This window comes from Sorex araneus, chromosome 1 (genome assembly GCF_027595985.1).
Source record: "Sorex araneus isolate mSorAra2 chromosome 1, mSorAra2.pri, whole genome shotgun sequence".
Taxonomy (NCBI): Eukaryota; Metazoa; Chordata; class Mammalia; order Eulipotyphla; family Soricidae; genus Sorex; species Sorex araneus.
Window position 1 is genome coordinate 429448162 of NC_073302.1, and position 27895 is coordinate 429476056.

Sequence of the window (27895 nt, forward strand, 5' to 3'; positions counted from 1 at the left end):
AGATAGTATATTTCACTCAGCAAGAAGACTGGTTTGATGAACCGTCAATTTCCTCACCTCATTTCACAAACCATCCAAATGAACCAAGCAAAAAACACTTGTCTCACATGTGACTGACCTCATTTCAATCCTTGGCACCCTATTCAGTTCCCAAACAACACCCCAGGAGTGATCCCTAAGTCTAGAGTACCGCTGGGTATGGCCCCCAAACAAACAAACAAGTACAAATGACAACAAATGCCATCTAGCTGTGGCCCAGGAAAAAGAGGAAACAGGTTTGGTGGTGGAAAAGCAAGTCTTTTGTCAACCCTCCAACAGCGACATCTATAATGACATGTAACTTCTAATTGAATTCCAACACCATTATGTCTTGTGTTTACAACAAATGATATCCTCTTATTAATTATATCCTGCAAAATTTGTTTAAAGAAAAAAGATGATACGTGCCCATGCTACTTTTGTGAATGGAAAGAGTAATGATAGGAATATTTGGTTTGGTTTGCAAATGGCTGAAGGAACATCATGTAGACATATAATAAACCACAGTGAGCAGGGATAGGGCAAGGACGAGTGGTGCCATCTCTACGGGTGCCTTCAAATCTTGTTATTTATTTATAGCTTAAAATATGCAACTGGAGGGGGCTGGAGCGATAATACAGCGGGTAAGGCGTTTGCCTTGCACGCGGCTGACCCAGGTTCAATTCCCAGCATCCCATATGGTCTCCCGAGCACTGCCAGGAGTGATTCCTGAGTGCAGAGCCAGGAGTCAGCCCTGAACATCGCTGGGTGTGACCTAAAAAGCCAAAAAAAAAAAAAAACGCAACTGGAGACTTCTTTGTATTGGAGTAGAATTTTTCACAGACTGGTCACTTTCTTTTATGTTTTTGTTTTTTTTTTTTTGCTTTTGGGGTCACACCTGGTGATGCACAGGGGTTGCTCCTGGCTCATGCACTCAGGAATTACTCCTGGTGGTGCTTGGGGGACCATATAGGATGCTAGGGATGGAACCTGGGTTGGCCGCGAACGCCCTACTGACTGTGCTATGGCTCCAGCCCCCACTTTTGTGTTTTCAAGTAAAGGAAGACTTGAGGCAAGGCCTGTTTGAGAGGAGGAGAGCCTAACCTAGGAACCTGAGACAACTTCCATGATGAACATGCTGTCTTTCATGCCAGGAGAAGCCTGAACAACATGAGTCAGGGTTTTCAAAGCAGAGCAGAAGAGTATAATGACTAGTTTCTTCGTGGACTCATCTAAGATCTCAGTGTTTTTGTCCCTGGAGTATTTATTTTCATAACATTTTGAATAAGTATGATACAAAGAGTTTAAATTAATCTCTTGATTTCTAAGATACTGTCAGAGCCAAGAAGAGAGAGTTTATCTACAGATAAATATGTAACTTATCTTAAATAATGTTATATAACTTATGTTAAACCTGCTGGCTATGCTCTTAATTTCTGAGTAACATTGGTATTGGAAGTACATGATTAAAAATCTTCATATTTTGTGGCATTTTTACAAATATTCTCCTCTTCAGTTTCCCCATAAACCAGTGAATTAATTGACACTGGTGTTATCTTTGGACTCAGGGTCAGGATGGGCTACCTTCCCCCACCTCCCTGTACTTCTGGAAGCCCATCCTGACCCTGAGTCCAAAGATAACACCAGTGCCAATTAATTCACTGGTTTATGGGGAAACTGAAGAGGAGAATATTTGTAAAAATGCCACAAAATATGAAGATTTTTAATCATGTACTTCCAATACCAGTGTTACTCAGAAATCAAGAGCATAGCCAGCAAGTTTAACATAAGTTATCCTGACCTTTGGACAAAAAGAGTGCAGTCACTAAAATAAGTTAAAAACAAGTGAAAATTTGGAGGACAGGGAACTTGCTTCAACTTATAAAGATCAATGGCAAATCAGCAACTGAAAAGTAAATACTCCAATAGAAAAATTGACAGAGGACATAAACCAAAAATCATTGGAAGACATCTTAATAATAATCAACTAAATAAATATTTTAAAATATTTTCTTCTCAAAATACAGAGATAAAAGAAATACAATATTTATGACTATCAGTGGTACCTGGAAAAGGTACATTGGTACTTTTCTGCTAGAATATTAGTAGGCAAACCTGTTCTAGAGGAAACTTTGGAAATATATGAAAACTTCTTAGACATTTTCATAAAACTATAGCCTAGTAACTTCATTCTATATATATATATAAATGAAATATTCATAGATACATTCACAATCTTTTCCTCATGAAATATTCATGAATTTCACAATTATGGCAAATTATAATACTATCAGTAGCCTTATGAATTCAGCAAGAGGTGTATGAAATACATGATAATAAATTGGAATACCAAACTTCCCTTGAAAAATAGTTAAGGCCATAGAGTTAATACAGAGGTTAAGGCACTTGCCTTGCATATGACAGATGTTGGTTCTATTCCTTGAATCATCTATGGTCCTATGGTCTTTTGAGCACCACCACATGTGATCTTTGAACACAGAGCCAGGAATGAGGCCTGAGCACTGGTGGGTGTGACCCTCGAATAAAAACCCAAAATATAGATAAATAAAATTTGTAAATTATTTGTTTAATTAATTAAGGAATAAAAGAAAGACAAGGGGCTGGAATGATAGTACTGGAGTAGGGCGTTTGCCTTGCATGCAGCCAACCCAGGTTCGACTCCCAACATCCCATATGGTCCTCTGAGCACTGCCAGGGGTAATTTCTGAGTGCATGAGTCAGAAGTAACCCCTGTAGCATCGCTGGGTGTGACCCAAAATGCAAAAAAAACAAAAAAAAGACAATATTCCCACTACTTGATGCTAAATTTAAAAACATGATAAAATATACAGATAATTTCTCTTTTTCTTTTTAATGTATGAGTACTACTATTTATTCAGCCACTGATTAAACTGACTGAAGCAGGCATGAACTCCACATTACTTTTTAAAAAAAATTTTTACTTGAATATCCCTGGGATAGATAGTTGAACAGAAAGCTGTTCATATTGGCTTTCAGTCATACAATGACCCAGCACCCATCCTTCCATCAGTGTACACTTCCTACCACCAATGTTCCTGTTTCCCTTCCACCATCCCCCAAAGCCCCATCCCCTGCCCCAAACCTCCTTCTATAGGAGGCACTTTCCTTCTTAGTCTCTCTCTTTTTCCTTTTGTTCATTATGGTTTGTAATATAGTTACTAAGAGGTTATCGTGTTTGTTCAGGGTATTCAGTATTTTAGGACGGTAAGGCTGGAGTAGTTTTTAACTGGGTGGCAGCTTTGGGATGTGAACGTGACTGCCAAGGCTTCCAGAAGTACAGGGAGGTGGAGGGAGGTAGCCCATCCTGACCCTGAGAAAGCCTAGATATTTCAGTCACCAAACCCGCACACCAGAACTTTCAGCAGATTATGTCTTGGTGAGGACTGTCCTGAGACAGAGTCAGGCTTGGGGTATAGCGATGATTTTGGATTGTGGAACAGGAGCATTGCTTGAGTGGGCACCAGGCTGATCCACCCCCTTCCAATTTACCCCAGTCTGTTCAGTGCTGCACGGGTCCAAGATTAACTGAATACATAGATAAATTCTGAAAGACTGTTAGTAAGGCAAAATAGAGAGCAATTTGAGCTTAAAAAGACATTTTCCAACAAGGAGTTTGGATGCTCCTTCAAAACTTATAAACCAGGGGCTGAAGCAATAGCAGAGCGGGTAGGGCATTTGCCTTGCACAAGGCCAAACCGGGTTCGATTCCCAGCATCCCATATGGCCCCCAAACACTACCAGGAGTAATTCCTGAGTGCATGAGACAGGATTAACCCCTATGCATCACCGGGTGTGACCCAAAAAACAAAACAAAACAAAAAAACCCTTATAAACCAGGCATCATTCACATCTTTTAGCTGAAAACCATTCTACTATCTCTCTTACTCCCAAACAGATCTCCTGTTCATAAATAGTGAAAATTAGTTAAGGCTAATGTGGTAGGCTTTGCTAACTGTCATCAGGAGCTCCTTGGCAGCTTCCAGTAGGATATTCATTTCCTTTCTTTTCACAGGGGCCATACCCAGCAGCATATACTCACACACACTAGGCATGTGCTCTACATCCTGTGCTATTTCAATGTTCTATAGATCTACCTAGGGTTGGAGCGATAGCACAGTGCTTGGGCTTTTGCCTTTCACTCGGCCAACCCGTGTTCGATTCCTCTGCCCCTCTTGGAGAGCCTGGCAAGCTACCGAGAGTATTGAGCCCGCCCGGCAGAACCTGACAAGCTACCCGTGCATATTATATATGCCCAAAACAGTAACAATAAGTCTCTCAATGAGAGACGTTACTGGTGCCCGTTCAAACAAATCGATGAGCAACGGGATGACAGTGATGACAGTGATATATCTACCAGGTCCTGAATCTATGGAACTATCATTGGTTTTCTTCAGAGGTTTCAGAATGAGAATTTAAGAAAACAACAATTGCATTGATATGCTTTTGGTCCTTACCCAAATTTTATTTGGACTATAGGCATTCATTGTTGATACTAGTACCCTAATCACACATTCCAAAGTGTCCCATAATGAATTATTTCTCAACATTTTTTTAATGATTACTTTGCTTTTCATAAAACTCCAGCATTCTTCACATGTTCTGAATCTTGCCTTCAGATTACCCCTACTGAAGAAGGGGTCCATCTCCTGGTCACAGGCAATGCAGGTGATTTTTCTTCCCACCTTTTAGTTAATCATCTCTTTTGATTTCCATCATAATCATAAGTCTCTTTTCAATAGCACACTCTACATTCTTATTGCTTTGGCAATGATCAGACATATTGGGGTTAACAATGCTGCAAAACACCCCAAATTAAAGACAGGATATCTGCTGGTCACAGAAAAACTAGCTGGCCAAAGCTAAAATCACCACATCTAGCTGCACCTGCATCTGTTGGGGTCAGGCAAAGTTAAAACACCTTTGCGTTAAAACACTTTTGCTTTAGGATCAGAGCTTCTCATCTCAGTGAAAGTTCACTGCAGGCTGAGTTGCCAACTTGTTCCACTGCTGTGCTTCCATTCTTGTGAAGTGCATTTGTGTGGACACTCAACCAAACACATATCAACATGCAATTACAATATAACCAATATGTACTCAATATTGATAATTTTTAGATAGTACAGTTGGTTTGCATTATCTTCATGAGGTTGAGGTTATGAGCTTGATCTCTGTGTGGGTTGTTCAGAACACCAAAAAATCACTGCATCCTCTGGGCAGTTCTTTTGCAGTACTCACATTCTTTCAGCACAATCCATTTGGGACAATGCTGCTACAGTCCTCTGGAACAATCAGTATGTGACCTTGAATCCTTCAATCTGCAAGCCTTGGTGAATCGTGAGTATAGGAGAAGATGCCTTAGCCATAGGTCCAAATTCAGGGGGAATAAATAGTAATAAGCCCAGATTGCATCATAACGCTTGCCTGGTATAAACTACTAAAGAGAGTCAAGAGAAGCTCATTTTTCTAATTGAGATCATTAGGGAAAAAATAGAGGGTGGTACCTGATGTACCTCTCCTCGCCTGGGGACCTGATGATAATTGAGTTCATATTCTGAGATTTGCCAAAGAGCAGGTCAATGTCACCAGAGTACATTACACATTTGTCAGAGCACTGAAAGCTACAGATTCACAACTCAGTTTCTGGCCTCAAATGCAATTTTCTCCCTCTGTTTTCAGGATCCGCTCCTCCCTCCGCCAGAGCTGCAGGCAGTTCTCTAAATAACACCGTGTCCCTGGCCTCCCAGCTCCCATTTGTACGTTTCAGCAGGGCTCCTTTGAGCTCAGCACACGCTCCCCCCCTATCCCCCCCCCCACTGCCTCCCATCTCCCCTGCTCATAGTCTTCTTTCGTCTGAGTCAACCATGAGTCACCTCACTCATTAGTGGAACTCAAAATTGCCTCTCCATCCTCTAGATCTTTTTTGTTTCTCTTCTTGTAACTGGTTTTTCTGGCAGCCTACTAGGGACAACCTTCTAGCTGGGGGCTGTCATTCCCAAGATGATCCCTTCAGTAAAGTGGTTGGCAGACAGCAAAGCAAATTAAAGGAATGGTAGCACTGATGAGAATGATGACAGTGTTGTACCATAAGTTGCTTCAGAAACATTTTAATAACCATATTTAGTGTCTCTGCCAGTGTCGTCAGCACAGGGGCCTTCAGCCATGGTCCCCTTTTTTATTTCCTTGTCTCTTCTTTCCTGACTCACCAGCAGATCCTACACGCATGCATGCTTGTAAAGGGGCCCCAGCATGCACCTGTAAACCTGGGGTAAGAGAGCAAACCTGGCAGAGTTCAGTCTCTGTGGAAAGGCAGGTACAAGAGCGATGTCCCTACATTGGTCAGAAGTCCAGACTTGATTGATTTGTTCATGTCTGCTAACTTAAGATTATATCCCCAGTGCTTTGCCTTTGGTGAGAGGTGAACCAGAAAGGATGGAGGCGGGGCAGGGGTGGGGGGAAGGATTTAGGGCAGAAGTAGGTGCTTCCTGGGCATATTAGTAAGCCTGATCAAATGATTCTAATAAGAAACTCAGATCATTGGTTGATGCCCAGCACTGCATGCCCTCCATTCCCAACCACTCCCTCACCCTAGCACCACTGGGTGTAGCTCTGGAGGCCCCAAGCGCCACTGAGTGTGACCCTAGTGGTTCCTCATAATTCCCAGGGTTACCTCTGTGGTCCCTAGCAACAGAATCTGAGCCCCATGGAACTATCCAGTCAGCTGGCCAAGTATTGCTTGGGAGGACCTTAGCAAAAACCAAACAAGAGCCGCTCTCCACCCAGATGTGATCCGGGCGGCCACACATGTGCAGCCCCTCATATGCGGCCCATCAGTTGCTAAATGCCCATGACCCCAGAGGCCATCTAACTACCTTCGGCACCAGCAGCTTCTTGCAGAAATGCCTCCAGACTGTGAACTAAGTCACAGCCCCATGCTGCCCCAGGAGGGGAAAGGTTTTTCTCTCTCGGCTTTTCCTTTCTGGCGGGGTGGCGTGGCGACTGCCATCTTATAAGACCCACTAAACAGAGGTACGAGCTTGCAATGATGCAATTTTTGGCAGAAATTTCCCTGGACTTAGCTGCTAAAATACAGAAACACAAAACCTCATATCTCTTCATTCTCCGCACGAGAAAACAAATTATCAAATGCTGCCTTTTCAGCAGGTTCGATTTGGGGTGGAGGAGAATTCCAAATAATAATAGTGAGTTTAAATATTGAATGTAATCAAAGTAAAGAAAAAGTAAAGTGAAAATTATCAGCTACACAGGTGGGGTGGGGGGTGGGTGGGAGGTATACTGGGATTTTTGGTGGTGGAACATGGGCACTGGTGAAGGGATGGGTGTTTGAGCATTGTATCACTGAGACTTAAGCCTGAAATCTTTGTAACTTTTCACATGGTGATTCAATAAAAAATTTAAAGACAAAAACAAACAAGAAACTCCACATTTTAAGATGTTAGATCGACAAGATGGGAGCGGTGCCTGGCAAGAAGTTGGGATAGAGAAAGGGCTATTATGACAATGATGGTTGGAAGGCATCAATCTGGATGGGAGATGTGTGCTGAAAGTGGGTAAAGAACCAACTCATTATCTATATTGTAAACCATCGTGCCAGGAAAAGAAAGAGATAGAAAGAGGAAAGCGAGCGAGCGAGTGAGCGAGAGAGAGAGAGAGAGAGAGAGAGAGAGAAGAAAAGTGCTGGGGGTGGGGGTAGTAGGAGGGATATGGGGGATACTGGTGGTGGGAAATGGGCACTGGTGAAATGATGGGTGTTGGAACATTGTGAACTGAAACCTAATCACATAAGGTGAATCTTATGGTGATTCAATAAAAATAAAAATTATAAGTTAAAAAATGAAACTCCACATTTGTTGTAGACAATATTAATTCCCAAACAGCTGGATTTATTCATTAGTTTTACTGAAAACCCTTCATAAAAACAGGAGAGTGACAGTTTGGGGTCCATTAGAAGATTTTGTTTGGGAAGGATCCCCAAAGGTCATCTTATCTCATCCTGGCCACAGACAATGAGCAAACTCTGAGCCAAGTCCCCTCACTAGAGGCAGTCACTATCCATGCTTGCTACCCAGGAAGCCGCTAAAATCCAGATCCTGGACCTGGAGATTTTGGAGTATGCATTTCTGTAAATTCCCCAAAATACCCACACTACAGCCCACACAGGAACTCTACTTGAGTGGCCAGACAACAGGCACCCAGTACGGAATTGGGAAAGACTTGACCACATCCTAGCACTTGATGGAATCCTCTGGGGTCTTCCTCCCTGGTTGCTAATATTTATGAGGGCCAGATAATGCTGACCCAGTCTACCCCAAATGCTTGACTTTCTAATGTCTTCAATGGAATATTTAGCATCTTACTTGAGGGTGTGAAAAATGGTACGATTCAGGCTTGGAATTTGGACAAGAATAAAGAGCCATTTATCTTCAACCCTGGCTATGCGATTTCTTGGAGGCTGTCTTAGAAATCTCCTTTTATGATTTGACACTTATAACGTGCCCTTTGCCAAGACTTCTCCTGAAGTCTTTGCCTTTGAATTGTTGCATTGTGATTGCTCCAGTGAAATTTTTTGTCTTTTAATTTTGCATATTAATTTGTAGAAAGTGGTAAGGAATTGCTAAAAACTAAAAGGATAGAAAGCCATATGATTAACAATATCACTCCCAGGCATCTATCTGAAGGATCTAACACTGATTTTAAAGGGTGTATGCACCCCTGTGTTCTCAGCAGCATTATTGACAGAAGCTAAAACACGCTCTCAGGACTGGAGTGATAGCATAGCAGGTAGGGCGTTTGCCTTGAACGAGGCCGACCCGGGTTCAAATCCCAGCATCCCATATGGTCCCCTGAGCACCTCCAGGAGTAATTCCTGAGTGCAGAGCCAGGAGTAACCCCTGTGCATCGCCAGGTGTGACCCAAAAACCAAAAAATAAATAAATAAATAAATAAATAAATAAAATAAAATAAAACACACTCTCTACCTGAATGCCCATCAACAGATGACTAAATATAGGAGGGCTGTGGGCTAGGTACTCAGTGGAATACTACTCTACCACTAGAAAAAAAAATTGTGTCCTTTGGAACAAAATAAATAATTTTTGAGGTGATTGTGCTTTGTGAAAGACTATCATCACATAGTTTCACTCATATATGGAATATAAATAATGAAAGCAAAATAAAAACCTGGAAAACAACAAAATGAATTCTAATACTGAAGAACTGTCAAGGCTCCCAGGCAGAAAGAGCAGGGCAGGAGAATCAGCAACATGGTCTTTTTGATGTAGAGAGTGGTGACAATCACACACATAAAGAGATGTGAAGCTAACCCTCCAAAATCCCCGTAACATGAATTAATGATAAATAAACAAAAAGTTTAGAAAGGAAAATTTTAATTTCAGGATAATATTAAATTTGTTTACTAATGTAAATAAGTCCCTTTACCTGTTCTGATATAGTTCCTTTACTCATAAATAAAGATAGGGAAAACAATGACTTAACTCAGGGAACTGTTGAGAAAATCCACAAGGGGTAAGTTCGTACTAATACAGAACATGAGTACTTTGTTTCCAGAGCTTATATGACTCATATAGTTTTATTAAACCTAGTCAAAAACCTAGCTGACTGATGTTGACAAATACCAGTTTTGTTTTCATATATTTTGTTTTACTTTTAGTTTGCTTTGGGGAAAACAAACACTTATTGCATTCTCACAAGTGTTATAAGTACTGTTCTGGTTTTAATGATGTTAAATATTTATTTAGGGCCAGGAATATAATTCAGTGATAGAGCATATAAATGCTTCATAAATGTGTGAGGCTCTGGGTTCAATCCCTAGAAACACACACACACACACACACACACACAGAAACTAATTTTTTTTAAAGTTTGTGAAAGTACTCATGATTTTTGTTTTCTTTCCCTTCTCAACCACCACTTTCTAAGCTGTCAGAAGACAAAATCTCATTCCACTCCTAAGTAACCAATTAAGAAACCCCCTTAGTACTGAGACAAATAATCTATTTTGGTTTCTACATTTCCTATCTCATTTCTAGAATGACCTTATGCTTGTTAAAATTAAATAGTAGACATTATAAGACAAAAACATCCCTATTTATTTATTTAGGTTTTTTTTTGGCCTCATGATTCCTGCTTCAGGGCTGTTCCTGGCTCTGTACTCAGGAGAGAGTCCTGGTAGTGCTGGGGGCACCAAATACTGTGCCAGGGTAAAATGGGGTCAGCTATATGCAAGGCAAACACCTTAACCCCCGTGCTATCACTCCAGATCTAATACTCCAATTTAGGCTCATGGTTTTTTGTCTAGCTTTGAGAAAGATAAAATGTGTAATCTTTCCTCTCACCAAATATGATATTTACTGCCTTTAGTTTCTTTCTGCTCCTGCCTATTTTTTCCCTTTAAAATGACTCCACTTAACCATCAAGAGTAAAATTGAACGCTTAAAGACAGTATGTTTTGCCTCTAATTAGTTGTCTTTTAATACCATCAAGGGACAGGTCCTTTAATGGTGAAATGTTCACCTTCATCCAAAGGGTCCTTCCGGTCTTACCGGTTCCCCCATCCCTCACCACTTTTCCTACACACAAAAATGCCTTGCGACCTCCACACTGAGCATAGATAAAATAAACCACGCCCCCCAAGTCAATAATATCGAATCCCAACCCCTTGCCAAGCACTGTGATAAGTGCTTTCACATACATTTTCTCATCTAATGGATCTTTCGTGTTCTGCAGCAGAGACAGGAAGATTGTGCCTTGGCTTTGCTGCCTCCTTGACCCAGAATCCTTATTCCTCCTGACCAACCTGAACCATTTGTGAGGAGCAAGGGAACTCAGTTTGAGGCAAATCCACCCTTTTTTTCCCCCCCTATTTCATCCAGGTTCCAAGCAGACAGTTTGCTGCTTTCTCATTTCTGGAAAATGAGAGCAATTTAGGGATGGGGGGGGGGGGGTGGGAAGTGAATGGGCAGAGCTGAGGACTCTTTAACACCACTAACTTCCTCCACCGAGGTGGGGGTGGGGCGCTGCCTCTAGTGAAAGGGTTCTCTGGACTTCTTTCCAGAATACTCATTAGACTTCTAATTTTAAATTTATTTTTGTTTGGGGGGAGGGGAGGAACACACCCAGCAGTGATTAGGGTTCTCTCCTAGTTCTGTGCTCAACTCTACTTGACCATACTTGGGGGACCTTAGTGATGCAGATATTTGAACCAGATCCCAAACATAACTACATACATGCTAGGCAAGAGCCTTATCCTTTGCACTATCTCTCTGGCCCAAACCCACTGACCTTCTGAGGGCACTGAGTCCCTGTACATTCAATTCCTTTTCTGCTTTATTTCCTTCTCGATGCACTCAAGTTCCCGACCACTTCCCTTGTTCACCCAACCCCAGAGAAAATAGTCCTCTTGGAGAAAATGGGACCGAGCTCATCTCTACGTGAGGTTATCTGCCATTTTCTCTTCTGACGATGAACCCCAATCTTGGATTCCACTAAGGAAAACTTCGTGAAGCTATAGTGAAGTTGCATAACCAATGAGAAAGGAATCTTCCCTGGGCACTGGAAGGAGGGCTGACTCACCATCTCAGCTCTGAGGAACGGCTCTCCAGCTGCCGAAAGAGGCCACATGAGTTCAGGCGCCAGCCCTGCAGGGACCTCCCAGTAACTCACGAAAGGAGGCAACCATGACTGGTCAGAGCTGGGGTGGGGCAACCGACCCAGGATAGCGGCCTACAGTGGAGGTCACCGAGGCCCAGTGGTGTTGCAAGCCCATAACTGATCCAGTCTGGTGGATAAATGGTGCCCGATGACAGAAGATCCTGGAAAAGGATGTCTTTATAATCAGCACACCACAAAGTTTCTAATCCAGAAGTTTATTATTTGTTTCCTTCACAATAGATATATGTGTGACTGTTTTGGCCCCTGAGCTTGTGCTAGAGCATAAAGCACAGACTTTATCCTTGGGGAGTTGACAATTCATCAGAAAGGCAAAAAGACAATAAACATGGGAAATCAGGGAGAAGAGGCACTCAGGTTCTCTGCCTTGAGAGTGTGTGAGGGGCTCAGGCCAGTGGATGGACGATGCTCCAGGAGGGGGAGGCAGTAGCCAAGCTCAAAGGCCATAAAACTGGTTCACTGCAGAAGCCAGTGAAGTGAGGTGGTTGAGGTTTGAATACACAAGGGAAGAAGTCAAAGACGATAATTTTGCAGGTCCCGGGATGGGTCTAAAACTCATGGGCCGATGAGACAGTACAGCAGGGGTTGCGTTATAAAGATGTAATTTTGCATGCACTGGGATGGGTCAGAACTCATTCTGAGAGTAATGGTTTGCCCTAACTGACCTTCTGCAGGAAGGACAGGTCTGCTTCTATTGCTTTTATTTGGGGAAAACTTGAGGGCCATACCTGGTGCTGTTCAGAACTACTCCTGGCTCTGAGCTCAGGTATCACCCCTGGCGGGGCGCAGGGGACCATATTCAGTGCTGGAATTGAACCAGGATTGGTCATGTGTAAGGCAAGCACCTTACCCCCTGTCCTATTTCTCTGCGCCCCCGCTCCCCATTAGCTTTTTAAAAAAATTTTGCTTTTTGGGTTCATACCTGAGCATCTTCAGGGATAACTCCTGGCTCTACATTCAGGAATTACTCCTGGCAGTGCTCAGGAGACCATATGGGATGCCGGAGATTGAACCTGGGTTGGCTGAGTGCAAGGCAAATGCCTTATCCGCTGTACTAATGCTCTGGCTCTACCCACAACTGGGTAGAGGAAGTTTTTTTTGAAGGAAGTTTTTGAAGGAAGTTTTCTCCCTAGTTGTAATGTAGAGTTTGGAGGCAAAAGCACCAGGCACGGAAGGAGGATGAGGTTGGAGGATTGTGCTGTGAACCTAAGAAGGAAATATGGAGACATCCTGGAGACAGAGCCAGTTTGCTCTCAAACCAGAATTTTGTGACTATTACTATAAAGCAATTCACATAAACATTTCAATTTCTCAATGCATAGAAACATTGTGCTCATTTGGATGAGCCTCACGCATGAAGGAACGGGCGGAAGAATCCAGGTGTTCAGGACCCAGGGCCGAGATCTCCAAGGCTGCTCGGATCGGGACTGGGCCTCTTCCGCCCAGATTTCCCAATTTCCAGTAGCTAGGCAGTCACACCCAGGGAATGCCCCTGGCGCCATGTAATCCCAACAATGGCCAACATCCAGAGACTCTAAAACCAAGCTCCCGGAAGAGAGCGACGCAGTCTCTTGCCCCCACGCCTGGCTGTCTCCTTTGGGCCCCTTGGAGGGGAAGGACTGTATTTCCCTCCCGCCCCGACCAGAGCCTCGACAGTTGAAGACCTCTGAAACCCAGCCACAGCCGTGCTCAAGGCCACTCTCCACATGTTCAGACAAGCCTCACGAATGAAGGAACCAGCAGAGGAACCCAGGTGTGTGGGACCCGGGGCCGAGATCTTCAAGGCTGTGTGGATCAGGACTGGGCCTCTTCTGCCCAGATCCCCCATTTTCTATTAGCTAGGCAGTTACACCCAGAAACTGCCCCCGGTGCCATGTAATCCCATCAACAGCCAACATCCAGAGACTCAAAAACCAAGCTCCTGGAAGCCTAAGACATCTAATAGCCTAGTTCTCCCTCTTAGAGAACCTGACAAGCTACAGAGAATCTACCGCCCTCTAGGGAGAGCCTGGTAAGATCCCTGTGGCATACTCATATCCCAAATACAGTAACAGATATATACATACCTCTTGGAGAGCCCGACAAGCTACCTAGAGTATCCCGCCCGCACGGCAGAGCCTGGCAAGTTCCCCATGGCGTATTCGATATGCCAAAAACAGTAACGATAGCTCTCATTCCCCTGACCCTGAAAGAGCCTCTAATCGTTGGGAAAGACGAGTAAGGAGAGGCTGCTAAAATCTCAGGGCTGAGTGTAATAGAGACATTATTAGTGCCTGCTCAAGCAAACTGATCAACAATGGGATAACAGTGATACAGTGATAGAAACATTATGCTCAGGGCCAGATAGTACAAAGGTTCAGGCTTTTGCCTCGCATGCAGCTATAGGCACAACAGTAGTTTGAATCTTGGCGACACATATGGTCCTCTGAGAGCTTTCAGGAGTGACCCCCCCCCAAAAAAAAAATGTTATGCTTAAGGGCTGGTGAGACAGTACATCAGGTAAGGCACTTACTTTGCATATGACTGATGCAGGTTGGATCCCTGGCACCCCATAGGGCCCCCTGAGCATGGAGTGATCCCTCAGTATAACCACAGAATTAAATACTGAGTACTTCTTGGTGTGCCCCCAAAACATAAACAAAATAGAAGCCTAAAAATATTTTTTTAATTATTTTTTTATTTGCTTATTTTTTGTGGTAGTCCATTAGGAGCACAGTGGTATGATGAGTTAAAAAAAACAACTCTGTATCTTAATTATAAAACATTTGATTACTTGAAAATGCTAAGAATCTGGGCCCTAGAGCAGGGGCAATAAGGTGCAGAGAAAAAATGAACTCGAGAGACATAAAAGTGACTGCACAAATTGTCTCTGGTGATGAGCCACAGGTTGAAGAGATCAGAAGGCTCTGGTGGTGGGAGGAGAGGATGGGAGGAGAAGCTTGCTGGAAGATGATGGATTCGGGTTGAAGTGGAACGCAGTGCAGAAATCCTGCTGTTGACCTGAATAGCAACAGCAGAAGGCCACAGCAACTCAGGGCCTCTCCAGGTACACAGCAAAGGAGGCTTACGAACAATTCCCAAACCCACAGGCTAGAGGGTCTGAGAGTCCTAACACAGCTCCGACTAAGAAACCTGACTGATTACGACTGAATCTGTGTGGGACCGAGGCTGCAGATGAGAGGTCTTCAGAACCTGCAGCCAAGGCCTGACAAGCTGTTTCCATGGAGACGCAGTGTGCGCAGGAGGGAGTGAGTAGGAGGGCTGATCCATTCCAGAGCCTTGGGTCACAAGGCTGTGGCGGGCTAACAGATAAACAGGAAAAAGACACAGTCAATCAGAAAAGGATGTTCAAAACTATTGGCAGCTAATTGCGGTTGTATCGTCATAATTCTAGATTAAGCCTAACAATTTAGAAGGATTAGGGTAAGCCACTTAATGACCCTGTTAGTTATTTAAGGTACCACTTAATGAGGACACAGGGAAGTAAATGCCAACTCGGGCTAATTCAACATGTAGCTATGCCCATCGTAAGCCCTTTTGAATCCCTGAACTCTAAATAGCTTCAGATCACTTCCAAGATTTGGAGAAACAGGCAGAGATACTGGATTCTTCTTTTTTTTCTTCTTTTTTTTTTTTCCCATTTGTCATGATGATTGCAGAACGTTTGGGAAAATTTGGGAGCTCTCTGGAAAATTCAGGTGCTGACACAATTCCACAATAAATCCTATTATAAAAATGATTTAAGGAACATTTTACATAAAAGAGTCAACAGCAATAGAGCCCTGGCTGGGAGCAGGGCAATTGTTTGTTTGCTTGGTTAATTGATTTTTGTGTTATATGTGTGCTAAAATATGCATAATATAAACTTGACAATTTTGAGCAATTTCAATTGTACAATTAAATGGCCTATTATATATTTATACTCTGGTATCTATCACCACTATTTCAAAAACTTTGCCATCATCCAAAAGAAGAAAGTCTTGGTATATGATTCAGCAATTCTTTTCCTCAGTATCTATCTGAAGAGCACTGATTTAATTAGAAGTCTGCATGCCTATGTTCATTGCCGCACTATTTACAATACATATGAAAACAATCCAAGTACCCAATGACAGATGAGTGGCTAAAGAAGATGTGAAATGTGATGGTATAGAATGGGATACTACTCATCTGTAAGTGGGGCTGGAGCAATAGCACATCGGGTAGGGTGTTTGCCTTGCACGCAACCAACCCAGGTTCAATTCCTAGCATCCTATATGGACCCCCGAGCACTTTAGGAGTAACTGCTGAGTGCAAAGCCAGGAGTAGCCCCTGAGCATCACTGGGTATGATCCATTAAGCAAAAACAAAAACAAAACCAAAAAATACTACTTATCTGTAAGTAAAGATGAAATCTTGCTATTTGAGACATATGGATGGAAAAAGAGAGGACTGCTATATGAGAGAGTCAGAAGGGGAAAGACAAATACTGAATGATCTCACAAGACATAAAGAAACAAAGCAAGGGAACAGACCAAGTCAAATGAAAATAAACCCTTTGGCCCTGACTACATAACTGACGTCACCAAAAGAGAATGGGAAAGAGTGTGGGAAAGGTGGGAAGAAATGCAGAGGATTCTGGTAGAGGCATATTGGGTGGTGGGTGTGGTAAAATGCACTATGAAAGGGTCTGAGTAACAGAACAGGGATTAAGGTACTTGACTTGCATGCAGTCAAGCTTCGATCAATCCATGGTATCACCTATGAGTCTCGTCAGGAGTGAGCCCTAATCACAGAGCCAGGAAAGCCTAAGCACCACCTGACGTGGCCCCCAAACCAAGAAAACAAATCATAAAATAAATTTTGGATAGTTGTCCCAAATGTATGATCATCTAATCTTTGATAAGGGAGCAAGAGATGTGAAGTGGAGCAAGGAAAGCCTCTTTAACAAATGCTGCTGGCACAACTGGACAACCACATGCAAAAAAAATGGGTTTAGACCTTGACCTGACACCATGCACAAAAGTCAGATCAAAATGGATTAAAGACCTCAACATTAGACCACAAACCATAAGGTACATTGAAGACAAGGTCGGCGAAACCCTCCACGATATTGAAGATAAAGGTATCTTCAAAGGTGACACGGAACTAAGCAATCTAGTAAAAACAGAGATCAACAAATGGGACTACATTAAACTAAAAAGCTTCTGCACCGCAAGAGATACAGTGACCAGAATCCAAAGACTATCCACAGAATGGGAAAGGATATTTACACAATACCCATCAAACAAGGGGTTGATATCAATGGTATATAAAGCACTGGTTGAACTCTATAAGAAGAAAACATCCAACCCCATTAAAAAATGGGGCGAAGAAATGAACAGAAACTTTACCAAGGAAGAAATACGAATGGCCAAAAGGCACATGAAAAAGTGCTCTGCATCACTAATCATCAGAGAGATGCAGATCAAAACAACCATGAGATACCACCTCACACCACAGAGACTAGCACACATCCAAAAGAACAAAAGCAACCGCTGTTGGAGAGGATGTGGGGAGAAAGGGACCCTTCTTCACTGCTGGTGGGAATGCCGACTGGTTCAGCCCTTCTGGAAAACAATTTGGACGATTCTCAAAAAATTAGATATTGAATTCCCATTTGACCCAGCAATACCACTGCTGGGAATATATCCCAGAGAGGCAAAAAAGTACAATTGAAACAACATCTGCACATGTATGTTCATCGCAGCACTGTTTACAATAGCCAGAATCTGGAAAAAACCCGAATGCCCCAGAACGGATGACTGGTTGAGGAAACTTTGGTACATCTATGCAATGGAATACTATGCAGCTGTTAGAAAAAAGGAGGTCAAGAATTTTGTAGTTAAGTGGATGGGCATGAAAAGTTTCATGCTGAGTGAAATGAGTCAGAAAGAGAGAGACAGACATAGAAAGATTACACTCATCTATGGTATATAGAATAACAGAGTGGGAGACTAACACCCAAGAACTGTAGAAATAAGTACCAGGAGGTTGACTCCATGGCTTCGAGGCTGGCCTCACGTTCCGGGGAAAGGGCAACTCAGAGAAGCGATCACCAACTACATTGTAGTCGAAGGCCATGTGGGGGAAGGGAGTTGCGGGCTGAATGAGGGCTAGAGTCTGAGCACAGCGGCCACTCAACACCTTTATTGCAAACCACAACAGCTAATTAGAGAGAGAGAACAGAAGGGAATGCCCTGCCACAGTGGCAGGGTGGGTGGGGGGAGATGGGATTGGGGAGGATGGGAGGGAGGCTGGGTTTACTGGTGGTGGAGAATGGGCACTGGTGAAGGCATGGGTTCCCGAACTTTGTATGAGGGAAGTATAAGCACAAAAGTGTACAAATCTGTAACTGTACCCTCACGGTGATTCTTTAATTAAATATAAATAAATTAAAAAAATAAAAAAAATAAAAAATAAAAAAATTTTGGATAGTTGTGAAATTGGATTCCTAAAACATGGAGTCTCATAAATCAATGTTGTTCATCAATGTTGCTCTAGCGGGCACCACTAACGTCTCCATTGTGAGACCTGTTGTTACTGTTTTTGGCATATCAAATACACCATGGGTAGCTTGCCAGGCTCTGCCATGTGGGCGGGATACTCTCGGTAGACAGCCGGGCTCTCTGAGAGAGATGGAGGAATCGAACTCGGGTCGGCAGCGTGCAAGGCAAATGCCCTACCCACTGTCCTATCATTCCAGTCTCCAAATCAATGGTATCTCAAAAAAAAACCAATGTTATAAATCAATTTTATAAATCAATGTTATCTCAAAAAAAAAGCAGAAAAAAGCCCTCTAAATCCAGTAAGCAATGACTTACCATTAGGTACCAATATTTTAAACAACTTTATTGTACTTTGAAAACTCTGTCTGCCAGGCATAAGGGTGGTTTGGCAGCTTCAGGAAAACAGAATTGATCAGTTGCTCTCATACAGAACTGGGATTTCTTTCTTTTTTTCTTTTTTTTGGGGGAGGGTCACACCTGGCAGTGCTCAGGGCTGACTCCTGGCTCTGCACTCAGGACTCACTCCTGGCGTTGCTCGGGGGACCATATGGGATGCTGGGAATCAAACCCGGGTCGGCCTCGTGCAAGGCAAACGCCCTACCCACTGTACTATCGCTCCAGCCCCTTTCTTTATTTTTTTTTCCCAAAGAGTTCTTGTCCTGTGGGTGAACTTGTTAAAACTCATCTCTCAATAGATACTGTTTATAACCACCTTAATGACTGATGGGACTTATTAACCTTGATCTCTAAGGTATTCAAATGGTTTGTGGCAATGCTTATTAAGAAGTCAGTAAAAATTAAGTCAGTACCACATGGCCGGGTAAAGATGCTACTTTCTGTAGGCAAATTCTGTTTAAGAATAGTCGCTTTTGACTGGGAGGTGAACTGTAGAGCAATGAGCATAATTTTTAAAAACCCAAAACAATCCTTGAAGAGGGTAAGACATAGTTTTGGCTTAGAACAGTAAATGACGACTTCTTCCAAGAAGATTGGAACTGGAAATTCCAACTGCGGTACTTCCTTTTCTTACACAATGAAAATGTTTCACAAGCATGGGATAAATCTTTGAAATATTGTTTCCTCGTCCTACAAGTTCAAGGTGTTTAGAACATGGGGCTTCAAGGCCAAAACTCCGCCTGGACCTCACAGATTCAAAGCAGCAATAACTCACCATTCCCAGACAGATCTTTCCCAGATATATGAACAAACAGTGCCAGCAGGAGGGAATGGGAGTGGGAGTGGGGGGTGCGGGATACTAAAACATCCCACCAGGAACACCACCTGAACCATGCGTTTGGGCATCAGTAGTGAGACAAATACTTTAAACACAACAGAGTATTTCAGAGAAAGAGCCTATTCTATTTAATATATCTTTCCTTGCCAGGGGAGAGAGAGATAAGAATTAGCACCTTTGTTTTATCATGCCTGCTTTAGTGATTTACTTGGAATAATAACTGCTGGTCTTCTGTGGCTTGGGACATAAAAATGAGAAGCTTCCCAGAGCCCCTATATAAAGTTTTTATTTTGTGTGGGGTGATCTGCTGGTATCTTCATCTACAAATTCATTCTAAGTAAATCTTCTCATATTGCACTTAGGGCGAGCACAATACCAAGCCTGAATGAAGATTTCAGAAAATGTTAGCAGTCAAGAAAAGTTTTGCATGACTGTAGTACATGGGTAAGGTGCTCACTTTGCACATGGCTGGGCCCTGGCTTCGATCTCTGGCTCCCCATATGGTCTTCTGAGCCCTGCAGGAATAATCCCTGAACTCAGAGTAGAGAGTAATAATTTTGAAAATCCCTGGGTATAACCCAAATGTTCTCCCTCCCATCCTTATATCCCCTCCCTCAAAAAAGAAAAGAAAAGAAAAGAAAAGAAAAACTGTTGCTATCATTAAGATTCTGTGCTTTACATAAGTCCCTTCCATCCCTGCCATCCCTGCACGGCACGACCCCCTCAAGCACCACAGAGTATAATCCTGGTGGCACCTCGTCATCACAAGACATGAGCAGCATTCTCAGACCCATGCACTGAACTGTCAGACCCAGTTGGCTAACATTGATGGGACTGTCCCTGTGACCCATTAAGCACTACTTGAGAACCACCAGCCCCACTAAAAGCACTATTAAGGGACACATTCCAGAATGGTGGTGCAAGGAGCTTCAGAGCCACTCCTCAAAGAAACGATTTAAAAACTGTTAGTTTTTTTTAAATATGGCTTAGAAGCTTTAGAAAACAACCAAAACCAGGAGCCATTGAACATTGTTATTCAAGGGGCCACAGGAATATAGCTCAGTGATATTCATATGCTGATACATGTATGAGATTATGTATTAAAACCCAGGCGCCCTACGTAAATGAACACATACAAAAGAAACACAGTGTGATTTCACAAAGGGATAGGAAATCTAAGACCAGAACCCTTGCCTTCACCCCATGTCCTGCTTGGAAAGCAGAGGTATTACTCCAAGAGAAGTGGGTCATTGTTCCGGCCACACCCCCATTTCACAGCAGAACCTCACAAAGTTTTCCCAGAGGAAGAGAGAGACAAATTTCTCTTGTTCTGCGTAAGGGAACTGACTTTGTTTGGAACAGACTATGGGAAAGTTCCAGCCAAAGGGAGTGCTGGCCAAGAGCGGAGGGTTGGGTGATAAACTCCAGAGGGGCAGCAAGCTACTTTATCAGACAGATCAGAACCAATCAGCTAGTTTATGAGTGAGCAAGGAGGGAGGGGTGTCGGGAAACTATAGCTAAAAAGAGCCCTCCAGGGGTCAGAAAAAATCGCAAATGTTGGCTTCAAAAACTCTCTTTCCCGTCCCCTCCACCCCACCCTGCCTCTGTGGCAGGGCATTCCCTTTTGCTCTCTCTCTCCTTTTGGGCATTGTGGTTTGCACTAGAGGTATTAAGTGGCCATCATGTTCAGTCTATAATCTGCGTTCAGCCCGCATCTCCCATCCCGAGCGGGCCCGCTAGCACCAGGGCTGGGAAATGTACAATGATGGAGGGATGAGTGTTGGAATACTGTATGACTGAAATTCAATCATGAACGGCTTTGTAATGCTCTAAAAAAATTTTTTTAAAAAAGTGACAATTTATTAACCAACTGCACATTTTTAAAAAAATACTGTCTCTCCACCATATTTCAATTTAACTGGATCTGACTGTGGGGCATTTTACTCTTCAGGGCATTGTTGAAAATAATAAAGTGCTTATTAGCAACTAATGGAGCTTAACAACTTGAGCTAATACCAACAAAGGCCTACAACTTAACTGAGATCTGGATGGAGATAGTAAAAAAAAGAGAGCTTTGCTCAAGTTCCTGTCATCCCAGAATGACCAAACCTGCAGGCTCTGAGGAATATTAGAGATTTCATACTGCAGGGAAGTCAATTTTACTAAAATAATCTATCTAAGTCACTAAAGATATCAAAAAAGCAAGCTCTAATAATACACTTATAGACTCAAAAAATAATGAGTTGGGGAAGGGTCAGCACCCAAAGTTTTTATAACAGGCTATCTAAAATGTCTAATTTTCAACGAAAAATATTATGAGATAGGAAAAGAAATAGTGATGTATGATGTGACCCATATACAATAGGAAAATGTGTCGAAGAAATAAGGTTGAAAATTTCTTTTCTTTTCTGTTTTTTTGTTTGGCTTTTTGGGTCATACCCAGCGATGCTCAAGGATTACTCCTGGCTGTGTACTCAGGAATCACTCCGGGTGGTGCTTGGAGGACCATATGGGATGCTGGGGATCAAACCCAGGTCAGCTGCGTGCAAGACAAACACCCTACCCCCTGTACTATTGCTCTAGCGCCTACCCCCACCACCAATTTTTAAACTATATGCATCCCAGAAGTTTCACTAACTCCAATGATAATACATAGAGACCCACATCCTCATATTGAAATTCTAAATTGGAAAAATACAAAAACATAAATCTCATCACATACAAGAGAGCCCAAGTGGTGACTTTCTAGTGATTTCTCAACAGAAACAATGGAGGCTGGAGGGCAGTGAGATGACATACTCAAAGTGCTAGGGTGGGGCGGCGGAATACTGACAATGAAGACTCTCAATTACTAGGAAGAGATTTAGAAATTTGTAATTTCTCACAAAGAAAATTCCAGACCCAGGTGATTTTTGTCTGTTGAATTTTACTAAAATTTAAGATTTAAGTCAACTTATTCACTAACTCTTTTAAGAAATAGAAATGAATCTTTTATTAACTCATTCTCTGAGGCTAGTAATACCCTGATACCAAAATCAGGTATCATAATATCTCTCATGAATTGAGGCACAAGAAATTATCAACAGTATACTAGCAAACTAAATCTAGCAACATATAAGAATACTATACATTATCAGAAAAAAAATGTACAAAGCTTCACAACATTAGATTTGGCAATGATTTCTTAAATCTGATACCAAAGGCATCTTAGATCTAATGGCAAAGGTAATCTTCACTGTATCATTGTCATCTTGTTGTTCATCAATTTATGTTAGCAGGCACCAGTAACATCTCTATTCATCCCAGCCCTGAGATTTTAGCAGCTTCTCCTTACTTGTCTTTCCCAACGATTGGAGGCTCTTTCAGGGTCAGGGGAATGAGACCTGTTATTGTTACTGTTTTTGGCATATCGAATATGCCATGGGGAGCTTGCTAGGCTCTGTGTGTGGGCAGGATACTCTAGGTAGCTTGCCAGGCTCTCCGTGAGGCATTATATATATTATATGCATATATATATTTCTCTCTATGATTTTATGGAAAATGGGTAGGGAGTGTCTTATGATCTGTCCAGGAATATGTTCACTCATGCGTGAGGCTCAGCGCTAGCGTGTGGAAAGCATCCTGGAGTATCAGCGGTTGAGTAGTGGAGGTCAGCTGCCAGGGCTGGGTCCCTTGGGGTAGAGAGGGCTCACTCTTGGCCCCCTCTGGGGCGCCCCGAGTGGAAACAGCCTCTGGTGCGGAGTCTGGTGGCATGGTTATGGGAATCTCAATTTATGCTCCCTTCCGGGAGAAGCAGCCATGAGTTCTGGAGGGTGGCCGATGAGATTATCTGGCCCCAGCAGGAGGTGGCTTATGGGTGTGACCCCTGGGTGGCTGGAGACTGGGGGAAGCAGGCAGAGGATTTCTGCTCCCAGTCCCATTGAGCCCAGAGTCCAAGATCACAAAGTTCCACATTACCTGGGTTCCGTGGGACTTCACTCATGCTTCAGGCTCGGCCGGAGCATGTGGAAAGCAGCTGGAGCATGGCAGTGGTTGAGTAGTTGGAGGTCAGCTACCGGGGCTGGTAATCTTAGACAAAAATAAATAAATTTCATGAACATTTAAAAGTTTTTAAGTTATGTTGGATTATTATTATTACTTATCTCCAAAAGAAATAAATTCTGTAAAATGTTACAATCTGGTTAAGCTTTGAGGCAAGTAATCACTGTCACTGTCATCCCTTTGCTCATCGATTTGTTCAAGTGGGCACCAGCAATGTCTCTCATTGAGAGCCTTATTGTTACTGTTTTTGGCATATCCAATACTCACGGGTAGCTTGCCAGGCTCTGCTGTGCGGGCTCCATACTCTTGGTAGCTTGCCAGGCTCTCTGAGAGGGGTGGAGGAATCGAACACGGGTCGTTCGTGTGAAAGGCAAATGCCCAACAGCTGTGCTATCGCAAGTAATATGTTCTAAATACTTTAATATGATTAATAAAATATATCAGTGCATCTACACAATGGAATACTACACAGTCACCAGGAAAATTGAAATTTGCTTATAAATGTATGAACATGTAGAGTATAATGCTGAATGAAATGAGTTAGAGGGAGAGGGAGAGGAAAAAACAGAATGATTGCACTCATTTATGATACAAAAAATGTAATATAAGACTAATACCCAAATACAGTAAAAACAAGGGTCAGGAGAACTGGTCCATAGTTGAAAACTTGCCACAAGTGTGGAAGGGTGGGGTAGGGGAGAGTTAGGATAGAGAAGGGACAATTATGACAATTATGACAATTATGACAAGGGGACAATTATGACAATGACAGTTAGAAATGATCACCTTGGACAAGAAGTAAATGCTGACAGTAGGTACCTGATAAACTTCCAATACTTGTATTGAAAACCATAATGCTCAAAAGGAGAGAAAAAGAGCGAAACAGACAGACAGAGACACAGAGAGAGACAGAGAGAGGAGAGGGAGAGGGAGAAGGAAAGAGAAAGAGAGAGAGAGAAGAGAGAGAGAGAGAGAGAGAGAGAGAGAGAGAGAGAGAGAAGAAAAGTGCCTGCCATAGAGGCAAGCTGTCAGTTGGGATGGTAGGAGGGAAACTGTGGACATTGGTGATAGGAAATATACACTGGTGAAGGGACAGGTGTTGGAACACTCTATGACTGAAACCCATTCATAACAACTTTGTGACAGTGTATTACGAGATGATTCAATAAAACTTCAAAAAAAGAAGAGAAAAAAAATATGTATCAGTAGCAAAAACAACAACAAAGCCACGCATGATTCTACTTATGAGATATTTAGAAATACCTAGAATAGTCAAAATCATAGTGTCAATAAGAGAACGCTGATTGATAAAGATTGGAAAGGAGAAATGTTGATTTATTATTTAATGGATATAGTTTCAATTTTGCAAAATGAAAATATTTATGGAAATGGATGATAGTACGTAAAAACGGCATACTTAAAGGTGTTTGAGGTGGTTTGTTTTGTTATATATGTCTATTATTCTTTTAAATTAAAAAATTCTGATTATATTTAAGATAAAGTCAGAATTATCTCAGAAATGAAAGGTTTTGCCTTTATATCCAAAATCAATTAACGTAATCTCCCCATATTAGTAGAATAAAGTTAAAGTTTACATGATCACCTTCATTGATAAAGAAAAATAGGATCTGAAAAAATTAACATCCAATTGTGATAATGTAGGCAGCATAGAAACAAATTAAAGAGTAAAAGCGCCAGCTAATACCATACTTACATGGGGAGACCAAATCTTCTCACCAGAAGTAAGATAATGATGACTGCTCTTGCCACTTCCATTCAATATTTTACTAGAATTTCTAAACAAGGCAATTAGGCAAGAATAAGAAGCGGGGCTGGAGCAATAGCACAGCGGGTAGAGCTTTTGCCTTGCACATGGCCGACCCGTGTTCAATTCCCAGCATCCCATATGGTCCCCTGAGCACCGCTGGGAGTAACTCCTGAGTGCATGAGCCAGGAGTAATCCCTGTACATTGCCAGGTGTGACCCAAAAAGAAGAATTAAGAAGCATCCACATTGGAAGGGAAGAAAAACTATTCCTCTATTAAAACATGACATGATAATGTATATAAAAATATTCCAAGAAATCTACTAAAAAACTATTATGGTTAATTTCTAAAAAAGTTAACAAAGGGAGCTGGAGCAATAGCACAGCGGGTAGGGCGTTTGCCTTGCACGTGGCCAACCCGGCTTCAAATCCCAGCATCCCATATGGTCCCCTGAGCACCGCCAGGAGTAATTCCTGAGTGCAGAGCCAGGAGTAACCCTTGTGCATCGCCAGGTGTGACCCAAAAAGCAAAAAAAAAATAAAAATAAAAAAATTTAAAAAAAAGTTAACAAAGGTTTTAAGTTGTAAGATCAATATATAAATATATCAATATATGATATATAAATTGTAGTTCTATTCACCATCTATGAACAATCTCCCTCAACATTTAGAAAATTATCCCATTTATAATAACATCATAAGGATAGACTTATAAAGAATTTACTAAAAATAAGTATAAAATTTGAAACTGCAAATGATTGTTGAAGGAAATTAAAGAAAACCCAAGAAATAAAAAGACTTTTCACATCCACGAATCAAAAGACTTAATTTTTTAAAGATGGCAGTATTACCTAAACTAATTGACAAATTCAACACAGTTCCTACCAAATATCACATGGGTTGTTTAATTTTTGCCATAAATAAAAACATATCTGTATATATGTAAATGCAATACAAAATGTTTTTAAAAAGAACAAATTTGCAAGACATCTGATAGTTGTGATACTGAAATAAAGACATATGTATGGATCAGTAAAATGATACAGAGAGTCTAGAAATAAATTCACATTCATGATCAATTGATTTTTGACTAGGGTACCAAGACAATTCAATAGGGAAAGAACAGCTTATCCAACACATGTTTCTGGTCATCTGGATATCCACATGAAGATGAATCCCTGGCCTCATTCTATATACAAACTAGCTCAAGAGGGACCAATGATATAAATATAAGGTTAAGCTACTTAAATTCATCAATATTTAAAATTTTGTGTTTCAAAAACTACCACTAAATACATAAAAGGCAGTATACATAATAGGAGAAAACTTTTGGAAACCTCAGATCTGATGAGACTTGCATGAAGACTGTACAGACCTGTAATGATTCAATAATAAAAAGAGAACCCATTTTTAAAGTAGGCAAAGGATTTGAGCAGGCGTTGCTTCAAGAAAGACACACAAATGCATTTGAAAATTGAGCTCCCATTTGACCCAGCAATACCACTCCTGGGAATATATCCCCGAGAGGCAAAAAGGTATAGTAGAAATGACATCTGCATTTGTATGCTCATTGCAGCACTGTTTACAATAGCCAAAATCTGGAAAAAACGAGTGCCCCAAAACAGATGACTGGTTAAAGAAACTTTGGTACATCTACACGAAAGAATACTATGCAGCTGTTAGAAAAGATGAAGTTATAAAATTCACATATAAGTGGATCAACACGGAAAGTATCATGTTAAGTGAAATGAGTCAGAAAAAGAGAGACAGACATAGAAAGATTGCACTCATCTGTGTAATATAAAGTAACAGAATGAGAGACTAACATCCTACCCGCTGTGCTATTGCTCCAGCCCTATGGATATTATCTGGCAATAAAAAGAAATGCAGTACTATAACATGTGTTGACTTCAAACAAAAGTAATCAATTTTTCCAACAACAAAATGAAAACTGTTGATTCCATTTGGAAAGAAACAGCAGAAGAAAGAGGAGACTGGAAAATTCACTCAAGAGAAGATCCATGTGCTCTTCATCAAATTCAAGATGAACCCCTATGTATCTCTGGAGGACACCCCCTTAGTTCTGCATGAGGGAAATGGGGATCACCTTTCATGGGAGATAAAAAAGCATGATGGGTACTATAAATCTGTTGATTCCACACACAAAGTTGTCTTTCTTTTTAGCTTTCTAACTCATTAGAACAGGATTTCTGGGACCAGGGAGATGACTCAAAGGGCTGGAGCTCAGGCTTTGTATGCTGGGGACTGTTCATCCCCAGCACTGTATGGCTCCCTGAGCACATACGGGAGTGTCCCCAAGCACCAGGTGTGACCCACAAAAAATTAATGGGGGTTTCTGTGTATTAATGTTCACATGTGGTTAAACCTTGAAAACATGTTGAATGAAAGCAGTCACAAAAAATTTATTCCATTTGTAGGAAATGTCCATAAAAACACATCAATAGGGGCTAGAGCAATAGCACAACGGGTAGGGCATTTGCCTTACACGTGGCCGGCCCAGGCTCGATTCCCAGTATCCCATATGGTCCCCGGAGCACCACC

General features: G+C 41.9%; 1 protein-coding gene and 1 long non-coding RNA gene across 4 annotated transcripts in view; one reads left to right on the plus strand and one right to left on the minus strand.

Annotated features, from left to right (window-relative positions):
• MKLN1 (muskelin 1) overlaps positions 1-27895 on the plus strand; it is a 347617-nt gene that overhangs the window by 111071 nt on the left and 208651 nt on the right. The gene's annotated exons all lie outside the window — the stretch shown is intronic.
• The window catches only part of LOC129401706 (uncharacterized), a 67031-nt gene continuing 53731 nt past the window's right edge, over positions 14596-27895 (minus strand). The window contains exons 5-6 of the long non-coding RNA XR_008628419.1: positions 23485-23595; positions 14596-15068 (exon numbers count right to left, since the gene is read on the minus strand). This is a non-coding gene — a long non-coding RNA (uncharacterized LOC129401706). The remainder of the gene's footprint in view (positions 15069-23484; positions 23596-27895) is intronic.